We start from the raw sequence: 20,213 nt of genomic DNA on the forward strand, positions 1-20,213 counted from the left end.
CACACAAGACAGAGGCAAAGCAACACATGAAGTCTTGGTTTGCAGCATTTGTTATTTCCATGATACAAATACTCTCATTGTGGCTGATTTCAGTCTACCAACATGACAACACTGAATACAGAGTTAAGAAATTCCATAGTATTTCCCCCGTACAGATACCATAGACACAAATAACCAAGAGTGTAAACAATTGCGTGATGTGGTAGAATATTTAGGAAGTGATGAGTTTTGGGTATTTATCATCTTTTTAAGAATGTAATTTATTTAATTAAAAGTTTATGTATTTTGATTTTAAATAATGGTGGCGTTTAAGAACCAGCTCATAGAATTCCTGAAAAATTGACATTGGATTCCCTGGGCATGGAACAGACCCCCTGTACTCCACTGGTTCTGGTCAAATGTGAGTCTGCTTTTTTGCTGAGGAATCTGGTGTCCATAGGAGCATCGCTGCTGGCTGCTCAGAAATTTCGCTTGGTAGGCCTGGTTCACATATGTTAATGCTTATACAATTAGCGTCTTCAGTTTAAAAACAACAATCCCTGTAATTCTCTCAGGCTGACTTAAAACTCAAGGTCTGCCAAACCCTGCCCAGATGCCAACAGGCAACAATTTATGATGGGATTAGAAATGAGAGTGAAGAAACGTTACTTGTTAATTATGATTGTGAAGACCACACACACTATGAAAAGAAACACTCTGTTACAAATGATAGGATTCCGGGTTAGCCCCACTTGGTGATATGCAAGTCAGTGGGCATTTCCTCTGCTCTCTGCAGCTCCACCTAGGGGCCTCCTAGTTGCCTTTTTCTAATCGAAAGCCCATCAATGAAACGACTTCTCAAAAACCCCAGCAAACTGCAGAGTTCCTGGGAAAACTATCAGTTGACAAAGGCATTACAGTACTGTGTCATGCAGGCTGTTAAAGAAATCCAGCCCCGGTGATAATGTGTATATTCATTCTGTGTAAATGATTAAGTTCAAAAAACCATACAGTGAATCATGGCAGCAAGGCCAGACTTGCTTTGATTAACTACACTGGTATAATGAAACCCAACAGAGCAATCACTGAAACATTTAGCTCCCAATGTAAATCTTCCTGAACTCTGAAAAAAATCATGTTAGGCACTGAGAGGTGGTGTATAATACAGCCATATTTCACATAATGAAAGTGGCGGCAGTTGTAAAGAAAAGGGAATGTTAAAAAGTTGTTATGCTGTGTTTGGCAAGAATGAGTCATTTCGAAAGTGTCAATCATGATAATTCAACATATTTTTAATCTAAAGGTCAATAGAAGCAGTTTCTAAGGTGGTACAATAGTGATGCCAAATAGGAAAGCAAGCAGCTATAAGATGATTTCAAGTGTTAATCCTGTACCATAATGTGTCTCAGTTCTAAATTGAAGAGCACAGATTGATCAAGGTGAAAGAAGTTTTTTTAAAACGGTTCTGAAATAGCGAGCAACATGGCCATTCCAATCAAACTGCTCTGTGGAGTTCTTCTGTTCAGACATGGCTTGGTGAAGACAGTGTGGTGTCTTGTACAGTACAGGACGGGGCGGTGTCTTCCAAGGTACAGTAATTATTTTGTGGGGGATGGTTGGAGAGGGCTTAGATCTTCATCTGCTAGTGGCAACATCTACAGACTAGAAACTCTTCCCTTACAGTGACCTACAAGTCATTTTCTCAAAAGCAAGAGAAACATATGCCAATGAGACATAAAGTCAGTGTTCTGTGATGGAATGGCCAGCCCTTCATGAATACATAGAACTGTTTGTATTCCTGCATATTTTCACTTTTGTCCTTGAACAGCTTTTGAATATACCTCAAATATGCTTGGGTCACGGTGTACACTTAAGTATTAGAAATATTTTGTGAGAGAAAAGTAAAATTATGCTCTGTCTTTAAAGTTTATGGAAACATGTGGTTTTCCTCATAGGGAAGGCAATTGCTACCTCGGCAGTATTGGACTTTCATCTCATGGGTTTCATGCATACAGGTTAAACGTAGGAGAAGTTTTATAAGGCTATAGAAATTGTGTCAGAGAAAACAATCTATAAGAGGCCTGAGCAATATAAAAACCACTGGACACATTCAGTTTCATGATAAAGCTCCTTCCAAAGTTATTAGATTGCATAATTCAATCTATGTTATTATGAGGGAACTTGGGTCCAACCACTGCTGTAGATTATGGTAATAATTCTACATAGACACATTCGCATTGCACAAAAACTCTCCAGAACTGGTTGCAGACTAGCACAAGCATATTGTCTTCTGTTAATCCTCGTAAACCCAACCAATAATTTGTTTCTGTTATTTTATCACACACATTAAAACCACTTTTATATTTAATAGTACCTAGCACAAACATATGCTATATCTATATGTCACTCTTTCTGTTAATGTCTCAAGAGCATATTTGATGACATTCAAATATATATGGATCTTTAACTGTGTTTTCAGAAGGCTTTTGGTAGTTTAGTCAAAGAAAACAGAAGAAATCAAAGATGAAGAAACTACTCTGTCGCATTCTTTTCTTTCCCATGAACCTCAGGGAGAAAATGATTGCACAGAGGTTCTTATAAATGCCTTAGGAGATAGATATTTGGACCTTCTGATATTTCTTACTACTCCTTTTTTCCCTTCACTTCTTTCCTCTCTAAGTTTTTAAAACATGTCATGTGTCTTCACAGTGTGAGCCTCACAACCCCATTATTCAAAGTATCTAAACATGTCTATTGTATAGTTTACCTACCAGTACATTATACAATAGTGGTGTGGACACACAATTTATTCTGTTGCCTTCTGTTGTTTTCTATTTTTAATTTTTCCTGGATACAAAAGTAACACATGCTGATATTAGAAACACTGGAAAAATCAGTTAAATGAAGAAGAAAATTAAAATGATACATAAGTTCACCACAGAGAGAAAACCACTGTTGAAATTTTGCTGTATATTTTTCTGGTGTTTTAAATACATAACATATTCACACATTAAAAATTATGTTTGGTGGTTGGGTGTGGTGGAACCTGTAATCTCAGCACTTCGGGAGGCTGAGGCAGGAGGTCATGAGGTCAAGAGATCGAGACCATCCTGGCCAACATGGTGAAACCCTGTCTGTACTAAAAATACAAACATTAGCTGGAGGTAGTGGTGCATGCCTGTAGCTACTCAGGAGACTGAGGCAGGAGAGTTGCTTGAACCTGGGAAGTGGAGGTTTCAGTGAGCTGAGATTGCGCCACTGCACTCCAGTCTGGTGACAAAATGAGACTCCGTTTAAAAAAAAAAAATTCATTTGGGATCATATTGTGCAGGGTGCCTAGAAAGTCTATAAACACAGGCGAAAAAGATATTATCTATGTTAACATTATTAATAGTATTGTAAGAATTACTGACATTAGCAAAGATGTATTAATATTATTTCATATTATTTGTCTTACAGATTGGAGATGTTCTTGATGGCATTGTATGTAATTCATCTATGTTTTCAGACTTTCATGGACACACTGTAGATGAGCAGTATATATATATGTATGTTATGTATACATATATATATATATTTTTTTTTCTTTTTCTTTTACTTTTTTTTTTTGAGACAGGGTATGGATCTGTCACTCAGGCTGGAGTGCAGTGGTGTGATCTTGGCTCACTGCAACCTCCACCTCGCAGGCTTAAGTGATCCTTCTACTTCAGCCTCCCACACAGCTGGGACTTACCACGCCTGGCTTTTTTGTATTTTTATTATTTTTTGTAGAGACAGGGTTTCGCCATGTTGCCTGGGCTGGTCTTGAACTCCTGAGCTCAAGCAATCTGCCTGCCTTGGCCTCCCAAAGGGTTAGGATTAAGGCTTACTGCACCTGGCCGGTATATATATTTTTTGACTTTTTCTCTTTTTTTTTTTGCGCCATAGCAACTTCCAATCCTGGCATGACCATTTAAGGTCTTCAAATGGGCAATGGTCACAAATGTAGAAATATTCACACTTGCTGTGCCAGAAAAGAAACATTTTACAAATATCCTAGTTTGTTTTTCCAAAAGGCCAATTTACAAGCTCTTTGCAGATTTATCCGTTTCAACCTCAATGGCCACATGCTTGGCAAAAGTCCAACTACTGGAGACATTTAAAAGTAGCATATTTTCTGAAATCCCTTACCTTTCCCAAACACACTCCTTGCAGAAAAATTAGAAAGGATGGAGGGTTAGAAGGCAGGGAAAAAACTGCCAGCCTCGGCCTTAGCTGTCTATTAGATAGTCCAAACATGGACAGGGAGAGACCAATTCTTAGACAGGGCTTCAGTTACACTGACCTTCACAAAACATGTCTCCCCTGTCATGCCAATGATGTTATTGAAATTGAAATTTATTCTAGGCCTTTATAAAATAGCTGCAGGACAAGGCCAGTCTCCATCATCTTCTGAGGAAGCCTTCACTTTCAAGGTACTAAACTCCATTGATCAGGGCAATTACAGACTTAGAGCATAAATTCTTCAAAGCCACATCCGTCCTAAAGATTTTCCTTTCCAGAAAGTTCTCATTCAAACAAAATGTTATTAGGGCCAGGCACAGTGGCTCATGCCTGTAATCTCAGCACTTTGGGAGGCTGAGGCAGGTGGATCACGAGGTCAAGAGATCGAGACCAGCCTGGCCAACATGGTGAAACCCTGTGTCTGCTAAAAATACAAAAATTAGCTGGGCATGGTGGCACATGCCTATAATCCCAGCTACTCGGAAGGCTGAGGCAGGAGAATCACTTGAACATGGGAGGCAGATGTTGCAGTGAGCTGAGATTACACCACTGCACTCCAGCCTGGGTGACAGAGTAAGGCTCTGTCTCCGAAAAATAAAAGTTATTTATATCCAAGTGGCTGTGGTTGTAGTCATGATCTTTTATGCAATGTTTCCATTTGACCTGACTCATAAGCATTACAAACTGGGTGTTGCGAAAGAGCTTTAGCATGAGATGGCTTCAAATGCTTGGTGCTATTCTAATTGTCAGGTGTACATTTTATACGGCAATTTCATCATTGCTGAAGAGACATATGTTGTGTTAGAATAAGAGCCGTTCCCGTCTATTGTTCTGAAGCTAAAACCTTCAAACAATGAAAATACAAACATCCCAACTATAGGCTGATTATTTGAAATGTGAACAAAATGCCAATGTGACCTTGGCCCCTGCAGTATTGAAAGATGAAATTTTAGACGTGTTTCAAAGTCACACATATAAGAACTGTGTTTTATTTGCATGGTTTTGAAATATATATAATATTTTTGAACAGCCTCTCAATTTATATTCTTTGATGGGTAAGTCGGCTTTCTCCCACATCTTGTGAGCACATATATATATTTTTAAACAGGGAGTATGGAATCCCCCTGTAAAGGAAAAAAAAACGTGAGCACCTCAGGCAAGACCTTTTTTCAGCCTAGTGATTTGAGAAAGGGCGAAAGGAAACTGAGGCAATAGAGGGCTAGGATGAGATCTGCTTCTCGCCTTTCTATCTTCAGAGCTTTATTGGACAGATTGAGAAGTTTGGTTTGTCCTTTAAGAGAAAGGGGATGCTGGATTAAAATTAAAAGTCCTCTGATGGAGGAAAGGAACCCTGTATCGAAGACCAGTAAAAGAGGGAGTGAAGAAAAGGAAGCACATTCTGTAAGGCTGACCAACAAACTCAAGGTGCTTGAGTCAAACCTAGAGAAATATTGGATTGCACTGGGTTTTAAACAGGGGTAGGCTCCCCTTGCTACCTGTGATGACCATAATAGCTTTAGAAAATAAAGGATCTGCATTTTCTCTGCACATTCATTTGGTGTGAATACACTAAAAATTTCAGTATACTTTCTTTCAGAGTGAAGCAGGGAAGAACTTTTCCTTTTCCTCCAAAAAGTCTGTCTTCCTTTGCTCTTCTTATTTCAGTACCTAAAATGTCACCCTCTTTTCCTCCATTTATGGTCCAGCTGTTTTTTTCCTTTTATCAATATTAGTTTCTTTTTTGAACATCCTTCAACCCACACATTCCTGTCATTATTTTGAGCATGTAGAATTCCCTTATTTATATTCTCTTTAAAGTTATTTTATTTTGTTATTATTTTTTTTCAATTTTACTTTAAGTTCTGGGATACGTGTGCAGAACGTGCAGGTTTGTTACATAGCTATACATGTTCCATGGTGGCTTGCTGCACCAATCAACCCACCATCTAGGTTTTAAGCCCCACGTGCATTAGGTATTTGTCCTAGTGCTCTCCCTCCCCTTTCCTCCCACTCCCCGACAGGCGTGTGTAATGTTCCCCTCTCTGTGTCCAAGTGTTCTCATTGTTCAGCTCCCATTTAGCATGCAATTTATAAGTTAGCATTGGAGATGTTCTTCGAGAGATGGTCCCCCCAGGCTATTGAGTGATAACCTGACTAAAGGAATCTGAGAGACTTCTTCCCATCAGCAGAGGGTCAAGAGGAAGGCCCATTCTCAATAAACTCACGCACAAACCAATGGTGAAAGGATGGCTCTTAGAAAAGTTATCCATAGTTTGCTTCTGAGAGTTTATATTTATTGGCACAAATGTCCTTCTTTGTCTATCACAACCTGACAGCTAAGAAAACATAGCTTAATCAATAGCTTTCAAACCAAAGAATATGGGAACAATCTGACAGTATAGGACCTGCATTGTTTCTTTAGACTCTGAACACGTGTCCTGTGTTCAAAGGAATGGAGAGAGTGTTAGGCCAGTAAATAAAAATCTCTGATACACTTTAATAATCACAAAGCTTCATTTTAGCTACTTAAGTCCCTTATCAATTTTAAAAAACGTATTCTTAACCTTCCTGTTGATTTGATCAATGAGAAAAGAAGAAGGAGGAGAAAAGGAATAAACAGTAACTTATATGATTCAGGAGGATTATATATGCATTATCATATTTAAGCCTCAGGACAATCCAGAGAAGTCAGTCTCATTATCCCCTATCACAGAGAAAGAAACAGGATCATAGAAGTTAAGTAACTCAAAATCACACAGAGAATGAAAGATGGAATTGGCGGTAGAACACAGGTCTCCTAATGTCTGGGCCAATTTTCCTTCCACTGGACAGTGTTCTCTAAGGTTAGAAGAATATTTGTAATTGTGACTTGGTTATGTAACCTCTAAATATAAAGGCCTCGTATCCTCTGCTGACAGATACCTGAAGAAAAGCTTCTCTGGGCTGCAAAGCCACTGAAGTAGATCAAACAAAAATGAGTTGGTGGTGAGCACTCTTTGCTTTTGAGAACACATCTATACACCTTCCTTCTTGCTTTGGTGACAGTTTTCATCTCCAGCACCTTTCACAGATTTGATCACTTACTGGAATCTGTTGCATAAGAGATCACACACACACACACACACACACACACACACACACACACATATACACACACACATACACACACACACAAAGCTCCCTATTATTCCCAAGGACCATAAATTTGTTCTGGTGAAAGCCTGCATAGCAGAGCAGACGGCCTCTCAGCAGACAATGAGGTGAATGTTAGCTTCAGTTTCCCTGGAGAAGGGAGGTTGCACATAGGGTTATAGTTTATGTAGGGGAAGGAAAAGGGGAGAGTAACCCTCTCTCCATTAGGAGAGTGAGTGGACCCTTGAATTTCATTGGGTCATCTAAATAGAAGCCAGGCTCTTAAGCTGATAGTATAAACTGGAACATAAGTATGGTACAATTAGTGCCAGATTTTCTTTTCATATTTTTAAAATTTTGGGCAAAAATATAGATTTAGCAAACAGGCTACACTGAGCCCAAAAGGGCTGGCATCCTCCCAAGGGGGCATGAATACTTCACTCTAGTGAGTCTAACAGAGACACCTACTGGCTGAGCTCTGGACTTCCAGGGCAGGCTCTGTGGGCCCCTGTGATTGACCAATGCTCCCCATCTCTGACAAGCTTGTAAATAAATGAAAATAATAATAATTACATTTAGTCATACAGAATGACTAATTGCACACTTAACATGTGTGCAAATAAGCAAACATTCATAGAGGTCTGGGTGGATGGGGTGGGTAAAGCATCACCCATTCACATGTTTATTTTTAAAAATGTCTTTACTACATCTGATCAAGGAATGGTAAAGGCATTGTAGTTCTCCTATCTAAACAAAGTCAGGAGTTCAAATTCAACCAAAGAGCATTATGAATTACCTTTTTTTTAAAGCACCAGATTAAAAGAACTGCGGTATGGATAAAAAATATTAATTCCAGCAAGATAAATCCTGCAATAAACTCAGAAGTGACCCATCGGTAGAATATTTTCATATAAAGCACCAATTTATGGGGCAAATTTAAGGCACTGATGGATCTGTATTGGGGGAGGAACAGTTCCCATGAGCAGAACCCACTAGATAATGCTGACTTGTGGCATCTGTGCTATGTGTCTGCTCCTTTGCTGCCTCTGGCGGGATTAGGTAACTATCGGCAACGTTAGGACTGGGCCCCTATTAATCAGCATGAACAAACTTCCTGCTCTTTACTGGGAGGAATCATGAATTGGAGGACTAAATATAGGCAAACAAATCCAATAACGAAACCCTCGCAGCCAAGACATAAGCAAATATAAATCCCTCTTGTGTTATTACAATGCCTACCAACCTAATTGAGAACACATTCATTTTGAGCTAAATAAATTACCGCTACAATTATATAACCTTGAGGTCACCTCCTTTAGGACTCGGCCAACACTTGTATTAACTATTCCACGCTTTACTGTAAGTGGCCTCAGCCAATCAATGCCAGATAAATGCTGTTAAAATATGCATTTAATTAACCTAGTCCTTCATTTATTTGCTATTTTAGCCCAGGGATGAAGAAGAAAGTGAAGTTAAATTGTGTGCATTCTCAAACAAGACTTCAGAATGGAGAGCTTTTTCTTTCCAGTCAAAGCACTCTCTTCCTTATTAATCTGGCCAAGAGAGAACATTCCTCAGACTTTAACAGAATAGTACATCCATCTGAAGAATGGGGCATTGCCTGTGATATTTATAACCCCACATTCAAGGAACCAGCTCCTTCCATTTTCCTTAGAGAGATGGATTTCCTTAGAGAAATATCTTTTGCACTGATGGTTCAGTCCCTCTCTGGCTGTGAACAATTATTGCAGTACCTTTACAGTCACATGGATCCAGTGGCAATTATATTCCTCATTTATGGATTCATGAATTACTTTATTGTTTCAAGCTATAGAGCTGATTTTGGTTGTGTGTTGAAATATTCTGATCTCGTCCTTGTCCCAGTGTTATGCAAATAATCCTAGCAGTACTTACCTGTTAGGTTGTATGTTTTTCACCAATACTTTTCTTTTGGTTTTGATACTGCTGTTGTAGGCACATTATTATTCACTGAATATCCATCTGCTTGCTCACATATCCCAGCTGTGTTCGTCGAAGCCAGGTGGCACTGGGCTGTGAACAGAAGTGATGTGTGTTACTTCAGGTTGAAGCATCCAAGAGCTGATGCACAACTTTCTACCTCTCTTTGTTCCACAGTGATCCTGAAAGTTGAAATGGCCAAGGTGTAAAATGAAAGCAGCACAGCTTGTGGAGTCACAGGATAGAGGAGAGCTGCTTTGACAGGTATTCTGTCTTACACTGCTTTTTGCATGAGCAAGAAAGAAAGCTTTGTTTTATTAAACCACTGAGATTTCAAGGTTTGTTTATCATAACATAATCTAGCCTGTGTTGACAAATATAATTGGCTTCCATGGTAATAAACAAATCTATATTCTATAGTACTAAGTAACCACCTAAACTGAAGTAATTTGGATCTAATTTGCATGAATATTAATTCTTTTAAACAAGAAAGGAAAATTATGATATTCCCACAGACTCCATACTTTCAGAATAAGCTATTTGTTCATTAATTTTTAATGAGAAACATTCATTATTATGAATTCTTCGACAAGAGTTTGATTTTCTTTTTGGTAAGTGATGACCATAATTAAGCTCCTCATAATGAACACAGCAATTTTTAAACAGTACAATTTATATAATGCTCCTCCTCTGGGAGACTTAGTTTTCTCAATAAAAAGCAACAGTATATCTGTGACTAAGGTCTCATAGCGCATGAGGATTTGTAGTTATTATTACATTCACCTCTGCTTTCATTGATTCATTCATCCATTGACACTTATCTTTTCTGCACTTTTTGCAGAACTGAATTTTACTCAAAGGCTGCATTTTTAAAAAGAAAACTTTAAATATTGTACATTACAGGATGCTGGGTTGCTGGGAATATAACATTTCTCCCCAAAGGGCTTTCTTGTTATTACTGGCTTAATGGCTTCATTTATCTATGTAGTTCAAAATCTCTTAAAGTCTATCATTCACTTCTATAACACATACACTAAAGTCAATCATTAGTTAAAATACTAACAATATTGTTCAGCAGCATTTGATATTGGAGAAAAGGATACAAATAGAAACCTCTCTTATCTAGTTGCACCATTAGGAGATGCCTTAATGAGTTATATCTCACCCCAGATCACAATCAGAAATAGTTGCTGGACAATGCTAGCCTACACGAAATAACTTTTCTGTAGTTCCCAACCTTAATACTTTGGAAACTCGTAGCACTTCTGCCTCGCTCATCTTATCTGTAGTAAAGGCAAACAGGAACAGACAAATCTGAAGGTAAAGAGGCCCAAACTGGGCAGGATCCAGTTGACATTAACTCATTGTCCCCTTTTTATACTACCAAGTCTCACAGGTCAGATGTCAAATAGCATTCTGAATCCCAGCACGTTTTTACAAAGTCATTGTTTTCATTCACTGTTTCCCACAGGTAATCTTGGTCCCTTCTAAGAACTTTCACGGGGTGAATCTTTCACTGCTCTGTAATTTAATATTACAATCCTTCCTCTACCCACTGTATCTATATTCCTGATGCCTCTAAGTCTACTCTATTTTTACTCAGAGCACTTTCCATTTTAAAAAATACAGTATACTTATTATATTAATATTTGCTAGGTATTGTTACTACCGCACTAGAATATAGGTTCCCTAAGGGCAATGATTTTTTTATACCTTTGGTTAATAACATAAATGTGGGTACATACAAAGCATGCACTAAACATTTTTCAGGGAATAAATGAACCAATAAATGAATGAAAGTTTCCCTGGTCCAATAAAAATATTCTGATACTTATTTTCCTGATATTCTTTTGTATTCATCCAAAGTCTACTTTGCCTCTGGTCATCTTGTTCCTGAATCTCATTGATTCTTCAACTGATCCTGTCAGCTTGTCACATGGCTGACTTGCTTCACAATTCTCCAACTTTTCTACTTTATTTCTAGGACCCTGACCAGTGTCTTTTTTCTGGCATAATGTCTTTCTGGGCAGAAGATCTAGATAATTTCCCATGTGTGTTCCCACGGACAGGGCTAACCAGAAATGATGAGGTCCTATAGATGGATTTTGGTGACCATCAGACATTAAATTTAATTTAAATTATTTAAAATCTAATTATAAATTTATTTTAGGAGATATCTTTGGTAAAATAATACATATGCAGTGTGATTTAGAAAAGAAAAAAAATTAAATCATCCATAACTCAACTATGAGGGAAAGCTGTAGTTATTATTTTAATAGCGTTATTTATTATCTCTCTTTGAACTGACTTCTTAAGTTAAAACCAATCAAATTAATTCATAGAAACAGAGTTCAAGCAAAGCTTATAAATGAACACAACAGGAAAAGAGATAAAAATAGGATGCTCGGAATTAGAAAAAAGACAGCATTTTATAAATGAAGGGTGCACTTCCAGAGTTTTCTGACCTCAAGTCACTATTAAGCAAGTTGAACTTACAGAACACAGAGCTCATGTCTATGAAAGGAGCTTTGTGTAGAAACAATTTCAGGGAAAGTTCTGATCTCAAAGAAGGAGAATATCGCCCAAACCAATTGCACTGTTCAGTAGCACTTGGATGACCAACTCTCCCAGTTTGCACACGATTGAGGGGTTTCTTGGGTTGCTGGTCTTTCCATGCTAAAACAGAGATAGTCCCAAGCAAACTGGGACAAGTGGGTCACATGAGCAGTATCTCAAACTGCTTGGGCATCCGGGGGAAAAAACACCCCAAATCCTACACATCCTTTTTTTTTGTATGTAAATCTTGTCTTAAATAATTATTTAGTATTTGGCCAATAACGGTGCTGTTAGGAAATTCTTTATGATTGAAATTTTAAAATAAAATATACTCTGACACAGTGATGGTAAAAGAGGGACCATTCCTCAAAACTAAATCAAAAGCTAAAGTGGGCCCAAGCTGATATTAAGAGTACAGAAGCACCTTCATTTCATTCAATTGCAGGAAATCAGTTCTTATCAATGTCTTTGCATCTGCCAGGCAGAGTCAGCAATAAAAGAAGACTGTAATTCAAGTGATTTGGATTAACTGACAGGCAGGAAAAACTCCCTTTCTTCCAGACCCTGGATGGAACAGAATGGTGTGCTGTGGCATCCAAAGCAGGCCTCAGACTGAGTCAATCTTGAGGCAATTAAAAAAAATAAGGATTGGACATTTTCTACCGAAATTGTATAAGGCAACTATCTGTCCCTGGGTGGTGTGTCTAAGAGGAAGGCAGTGGAAAGAGGAAATTCTGAGTATTCAGGATGTCTCCCTCTTTGCTTTTGTTTAGAATCATCAAGAAAGTGATTCTACCCAGGAAACCAAATTAAGAGCAACTAAGAAAAACACAAAGCTAAAAAAAAAATCTTCCAGCTTTTGAGAGAAAAAGATAGAAGCAAAAATTGGAATTAAAATTGAGAAGAGATTTTCCAGAAGTCAAATTTTTAGGGTTAGAAGAAGAGAAGATTAAGTTGTGATAGCACTGTCATGACAGAAAGCTGCATGAGAAGTATGAAGTATTTGAAGCAATCTAAAAACCAGCTTTTTGTTCCAAATTACCAAAGTACTTTTAAGGAAATGCATACTTGCCTGTTGTGTTAAGGGAGTGGCAAACAGCCTGCCTCCCACAGAAGATTTTACTATTGAAAAACTGCTCTTGATGTATTAGTGTTATACTAGTAACTCACAATCAATCAAAGAGTAACAGAAACTTAAACATAATAAAAATGCTAAAATCAAACAGATTACTCACATTTCCCCTTAGGTAATTATAACTCATTTGAATATCACTTCCCAATTTAGTCTCCCAATCATTCTGTGATTTAAGCATTTATATTATTTCTATTTTACATGCAATAAAACTGAGGTGAGGCTATTTGTAGTTTACTCAAGTTTTCACTGCTATGAATTTCAATGGCTACAATTGCGCTTAGGTCTTTTGGGTCTGAATGTTATCCTATTAACATAAAGCAAGAGTCGAGATCATGCCACTGCACTCCATCCTGGGCGACAAAGCGAGACTCCGTCTCAAACAAAAGGATTATCTCTGCATTACATTAGTAGGCATAGAAGTTTCTGGTCACTCACTTCAGCAATTGCAGTGGCCAGAGACTTATTACTCTCTTCATGTTGACATAGTCATGAAACCTCAGGGGTTATAGTTGAAAAATCAATGCCAGATGGCTGTAGAGTAGAGACTCCTGAAGACTCTGCTACTGTCAAGTCACCCCAACAGAAATGTCCTCGATGCTGATAGAGACGGAGATAACACATGCAGGCCATCTGTTCCAGCAATGTGGCTTTGAACAAGGAAAACCTCTTAGGGTATAATGAAGACTAGCTACAGGCAAAGGAACATCTAGGATACATTCTTATTTGTCTGTTGGTCATTAGCTAATTGTGGATGGGGATAATTAAGACAGGTCTCCAAAAGCTGACCCATAGTTCAGCTACTACCTACTACTGTTGACCATGTAGGAACATGTCGAATGACGTGAAATTAATGTTGTTGGCAAAATTGCTAAACTACTTCAAGAAAGTCCAAATAAGCTTCACTATAATTTTTTTTTGACCAGAATGTGTTACTCTACTTTTTCTCAATATATTTGAGGTTGCTTTTAGCAAAAGACAAAGGTGAGTAGAAGTAAACTAGAAAGGCTAAAGATAAACATGATCAAAACTGATCACTACCTGTAGCACATGTATTGCAACCAACTGGTACAGAATTGTGATTGTAATAGGGGACATTTTAAATCAAATTAGGGGCATTTCAAGCATTGGAATGTGCTACGTAATCAAGAAACTGCTTAATAATATTACACCAGAAAGTCCAAAATCACTTCTTTTGGCTTTGATAGTGATGCATAAAACCCAGACATGACTTCTGCCCAAGGGTTGCATCATGACATTGTACTTATGCTTGGGATCCTGGAAACCTGGTTTCCAAGAAAATATGTAAAGTAATGAAACTTCTTGCCTAAAGGTGCTTGCCTGGAAACACCCCTCTCTGAGAGAGGATTGTGAGGGACACCGTTGGTGTTCTCTTGCTGATGCATTTTGGCAAGGTTAGGAATGTTAAGGCAAGAGGGTTCTTGTACACTGTTTGCTTTAAAATAGAGTAAGAGCTCTTCAGTATATGGCTTCAAAAAAGGGATCAATTCTTTAAATGCTTTACAACGATCATTTAAACAAGGAATCTATTCAAGTTTAGGTTGGAGGCCATTTAATCATTTAGCACTGGTATTTCTAAGTAGATTTGCATTCCCTGCTGTTGTCCAACTTTTTAAATAATTAGACGTGTTGGGGCATCAATAATCTGGTATAAAACAAGCAGATATTCCATAGAAGTTATTTACAGAGACTCAAACATTTGAAATTACCACAATATCAACACTAGGACCTTTTAGAGCAGAAGTTCCCAAAATTTTTCAATTCATGGTGACCCTGGGGCAAAATATATACCTAAAAATTATTTATTAAATACTTATATCCAAACAAGTCAATATATATTTATGCTCTAACAATTTTAGTAGCCATTGAAAAAATAATACACACATATGGAAAAAATATTATTCTTATTTTGTTATTAAATAACAACAGCTATTTACTAATAGGATGTGCATACCTGTTGCACACTGCGTAACTTCTCAAACCTTGGACTCAAACTTGGTAATGCCACCCTCATTTTTCGGTCCACATTAAATTTTGCATAGTACTTGATTGATATTCCAACAACTGAATACCAAGTTACACAAAAATATGGTGTCATCTAGTAAATATAGAGTTAGTTACTGTTGAAACCGCCAACTTGCTGGAGCTAGTAGTTTGTGTGGCATCCACATTTCCTGCAACTAAGTACTGTAGTGTCCCTTCCATGATTTAAAATATTCCATAGTGCCCTCTGAATTCACTGCAGTGCACTTAGGTAGCTTTTGATTGATAGGTGGGGAGCTGCCGTTATAAACAGTTGTAACGATACCTTTGAGCAATAACAATAATACTCTTATTGAGATGTTGCACTCAAGAGACTGACAAAATTAAAAGCAAAAGCCACTTTGAACATATTCTTATAAGTCACAACTCATCTGGAATATAAAGAGAATGTGAGCATGGTGGTCAACATTGGTTGTGAACATTGGGAATTTTTGTTGTTCTTCTCAACGAAAGAGAAAGAAGTATGAAAGAATTATGTTTGTCAGTGGCTAGGCAAGCCTGGCTTTTTGGAAGGCTGGGTGCAGAATGCAGTAGAGATGGATTAGAAGCTGTAGAGAATGAAGGCATCATCTAAATATTCTAAATAACAAAGAGGAAACTCTAATAGTGCATGCTTTCTCCCTTCATTGATTTCTTTGTATTTTGCCTCAATCTCTTTAGAAAGGTATTCTGCATAAGTAATTATGGTTAATCACACATCTTAAGAAAACTGTCCTTTTAGACATGCAAGTCATACGAATCCCACCATAACCCTTCTCACTATTTTGCAGCTTTCTGAACAAATGATTCAGTAGCAATCCTTATTAGCGTTAAAGATCAAAACCAGAAAAAATGAACATCCAGAGAAGTCATATACTAATGATACCTCATTTCTGTATTTCATTCTGTTCACATTTGCTAAAGAACTTTGGAACAAGCAATCAATTGATGAAAATAAGACTTCAGCAATGATTAACACGTTTTTTCATTTTTTGAAAAAGCTTCATAATATGTTTTTCAGGAGAATTTGCTGGGTCACAGAGACATGTAAGAAGTCAGTGTATTGTGAAGTGAAGGCATTTACTTTTTTGTGCTGGTTGAACTGCAAATTAACTGCATGGTCTTAGGTCAAAGCCACTTGGCCTCCCTGTGCCTCCCTCCTGCATGCACAATGATGGTTAGATGTCTCTAAGGCCCTTGTGTTGCAACACTGAATAGTCTATGAGCTTTTCTCTCTGGTGGATTTTTGCTGTCTTCTGAACAGTATAAGTATCCTTGACCCAATCAGTCAAATAGTTGAATTAAAGAAACAAGGTGTTATTGCTGAAGAATTGTTTTTATTTAAAAAAATTTAAAATTGTAGTTAAAAACACGTAACATGAAATTGGCCATTTTAACCATTTCAAAGTATATGATTCAGTGGTGTTAAGTATAGTCACATTGTTATGCAACCAATCTTCAGAACTTTTTCATCTTGCAAAACTGAAACTTCATATTTGTTAACCAGTAACTCCCCATTCGCCCCTCTCCTCACTTCCTGCCAACCACCCTTCTACTTCCTTTTTCTATAAGTTTGACCAGTCTTGATACTTCATACAAATGGAATCATACAGTATTTGTCTTTTTGTGATTGGTTAATTTTACTTAGCATAATGTCTTCAAGGTTGACTTAAGTTGTAGCATGTGTTACAATTTCCTTTTGTTTTCAAAGGCTGAATAACATTTTTGCATGTACACACCACATTTAATTTATCCATTTATCCATTGCTAGACACCTGGGCTGCTTCTTCCTCTTGACTATTGTGAATAGTGCTGCTATGAAGATGGGTGCAACTACTGCTGAGTTTTAAAGGAGAAGAATGCATATTTATTTTCCTCACACCCCAAGGACATCACAGCACTGTCAATAATCTTCTGATTTCATCTAGAGAGTTTCCAGAGGTAAGGGAAGTAGGTCACCAGGGTGCTTAAAATCCATTCTGGTAGACCTATAGGAAGATTATTTGAAATATTATTTCCAGATGTGTCTTAGGGCTAAAATGTGTTTCCTTCTGTTTTATTACCAGTCATTACAGGAAACAACAGGCAAAGAGAAAAACAAAGTTTTGTCTTCCAGAATGTCTTTGCTATCAGGACAGTTTTACTGAGAACCTGAATCTCCATAGATATGTTTCATTTCTAATTAGTTACAGATCCCAACCTTTGTGAGAAAAGTCTCATGGGGATTTAAGATTCAAGCCAGATTTATTTTTTAAGCAATAGGCTCAGAACTTTTCAAGGAAAAGCTGTTTTTTTTCTTGTTTTAATGAAAGAAAATCACTTTTTCAATCAGATTAAAACTCCTACTTTTAGTTATTCAGTCACTAAATTAGCATATATATCTTTGACTTTAGATGCAGCAAATCATTGCCTGATAACTGAAGCCACTTCTGTGCTTCCAATATTTGTATTTTGTTTGTTTGTTTTTGTACCTGCTGCTACTCAAGTACTTTCTTTTCTAAGCAGGCTACATAAAGCTCATGTTGAGTTCAGCTAGAAAATCTTTTAATGAAGAAATGTTTTCAACATCACTGACAATATTTTTTATCTTATCTACATATAAAATTTTGGGTTAAATGTCATCAGGGGAATCCATTCCAAATTAGATGTTTAGTTTGAAATAGAAAAAACAAGTTACACTTAAATAGGAAAATAAGTTGCTGACAATTCATAATTTCTGTCTTTCAGCATCTGTGATGAAAACAGGTGTAGAGGTCTCATGCATGCATCCCTCTAGCTAGATCTCCATATTGAAGGCTTTTAAGTCACCATTGTCTATATATATGCAATGTAAGCCATATTTTAATTTTTCTAGTAGCTATATTAAAGAATAAGCAGGTGAAATTAATTTTAATAATATGTTTTATTAATCCAATATAAAAATCTTATTTCAAGACATAATTAATATAAAATTATTAATGAGGTATTTTACCTTTCTTAGTATGAAGTTTTCAAAATACTGTACGCATGTTGTACTTCATAATCCATCTCACTTTGGAGCAGCCATATTTCAAGGCTCATTAGCTGCATGCGGTTAGTAGCCACCATATTGGAAGGTACATGCAGATTTAGATGACCACTTTCATTTCAACTGTTCTGCCTTATATACATTTATATTTATATGTATAGTTTATATTATCATTTATATTTATACATGCATTTCTAGATATTCTAAACTTTTAAAAAGCTCGATGTTCAGACACCCATGAGTATCTGTCTTACTGAAAGTTTCCTTACTTCACAAAGCAATCCATCACAGGTTTTCTTTGCAGAGTGAGAGCTTCTGGTTTATTTCAAATAACTTAATTTATAGAACTATAATATTCAAATGATTTTTAAAGAGTAACACACAAACTATGTAAACCAAAAAACCACCTGTATATCCTTAGAATAAAAGAATCTAATTGGAATGGCAACCTTAGCTCTCCTGGGTAATAAAGAAGAGATGAAGAGTGAGTCAGGTTAACTTTCCATCTGGAATATCTATTTATTGCGGTTCTCTCTTCACTGTGAGAGGACAATTACTTTCCTGCTACTCACATATTTACATGGCACTTATTTTATTTAGGTCAGTACAAAGAGTTTCTATGTCCAGAGTATAAAGGATGTACACATCTTCCTTTTGATTCCAGGATTAAACACACACACACAGAGTAGGTTAAATGTGAACAGCAAAAACGTAAACTTACACTTTTTATTTCTTTGTAGAGAGTATAACTCCGTTAAAATCTGAAACTCACATATTTTCAACTTCAGCTCCCTTCATGTGACAGAGGGGGAAAGACTAAGAATCACTGAATGACTTATAGATAATCAAACATGTAGCCTACTCAGTAAGTAGCCGCCATTGTTTCTTTTAATAGAAACAGTATTTCCTCCTCCCTGCTTTCCTCTTTTTCCCATGCCCTGTCTTTCTCCTGCTTCCAGGTCTAGCTTCCTCTGTTTTTCATTGTAAATGTCAAACCCTCTGAACAGTAATAATATCAATCTGGATAGTTTTAAGCTTGGTGAATCCTCAGCTTAAGTCTCATGACAAATTCTCATTTGACTTGTCACAATTGGCAAGTTTTGATGTCTTCTAAGACATCTTAAAAACATTCTAATTTTTCTACTCCTATTACTGCTGGATATTCCCTGGGAATATCAAGTAACCAGCAAGAATAAATAGTGGGACTTTGTTGGTCAGGGAGGGGAAGGGAATGCAATGGAAAGGAATTCCCCAAAGAGACAAAGAAAATGCTTGGAACATTAAAGAAAGCAGAGTTTGGTGCCAGTGGGCCACTGCAACCACAAGTTTGTATCAGTGAGTACTGACATAATAGTCTGAAAAGTTGAGAAGGGCCAGTTTGTGAATGATCTTAACTGCTGGGTTTGGTACTGAGTTTTTTTCTCCATATAGGCAGTGGGAAACCAACCACTGATCTGTGTGTGTACGTGTGCATGAACAAGGGTGTGTTTCAAGCAAGATGGTGACATGTTTAGGCAGTGACCTAGAAAAATAATTGTGTTAACGGACTCAATATAGCAGAGGGGTTTGAATTAGGAAGGCCAGATGAGAAATGGTTGCAGCAGGTCATAGGAGAGCTAATTTTGGATACTAATTGCTTAGTATCTGACATTGATTGAGAGTTGTATGCATTTTCTCATTTAAATCTCACCATAGTCATACAAAGAAGATTTTGTTATTATTCCCATTTTAAATTAAAATTGGAGTTCAGGGAAGTTAAAGAAACTTGTTTAACAATAAGCAACTGACTTATATCATTGGTGTTCAAATATTCTGTTAAAATCATGTATCAAATGAGTGAAAAAGTTTTGAGCATCCTTTTCAAATACAGGCATTCTAATTTGTAAATTTTTATATTCATTACTGGCTATCCACATACACATACTAAATATTGATAAAGCTTATTATTTTAGTGCAGCCCAATGAGTGATTTCGTGTAGCCCCTGGTTTATACATACCCTGCTCTGGAGACTACTGGTCTATATAATTGAATTGGAATGTCTTAGACATTGCATATGTCTTTGACTATAAACCCTATACAGGTCTTCTTCTATTTACAATGGGGTTATGTTTCAATAAATTCATTTTGAGTTGAAAATATCA

This window comes from Sapajus apella, unplaced genomic scaffold (assembly GCF_009761245.1).
Source record: "Sapajus apella isolate SASKATOON/1434 unplaced genomic scaffold, GSC_monkey_1.0 scaffold24, whole genome shotgun sequence".
NCBI classification, from domain to species: domain Eukaryota; kingdom Metazoa; phylum Chordata; class Mammalia; order Primates; family Cebidae; genus Sapajus; species Sapajus apella.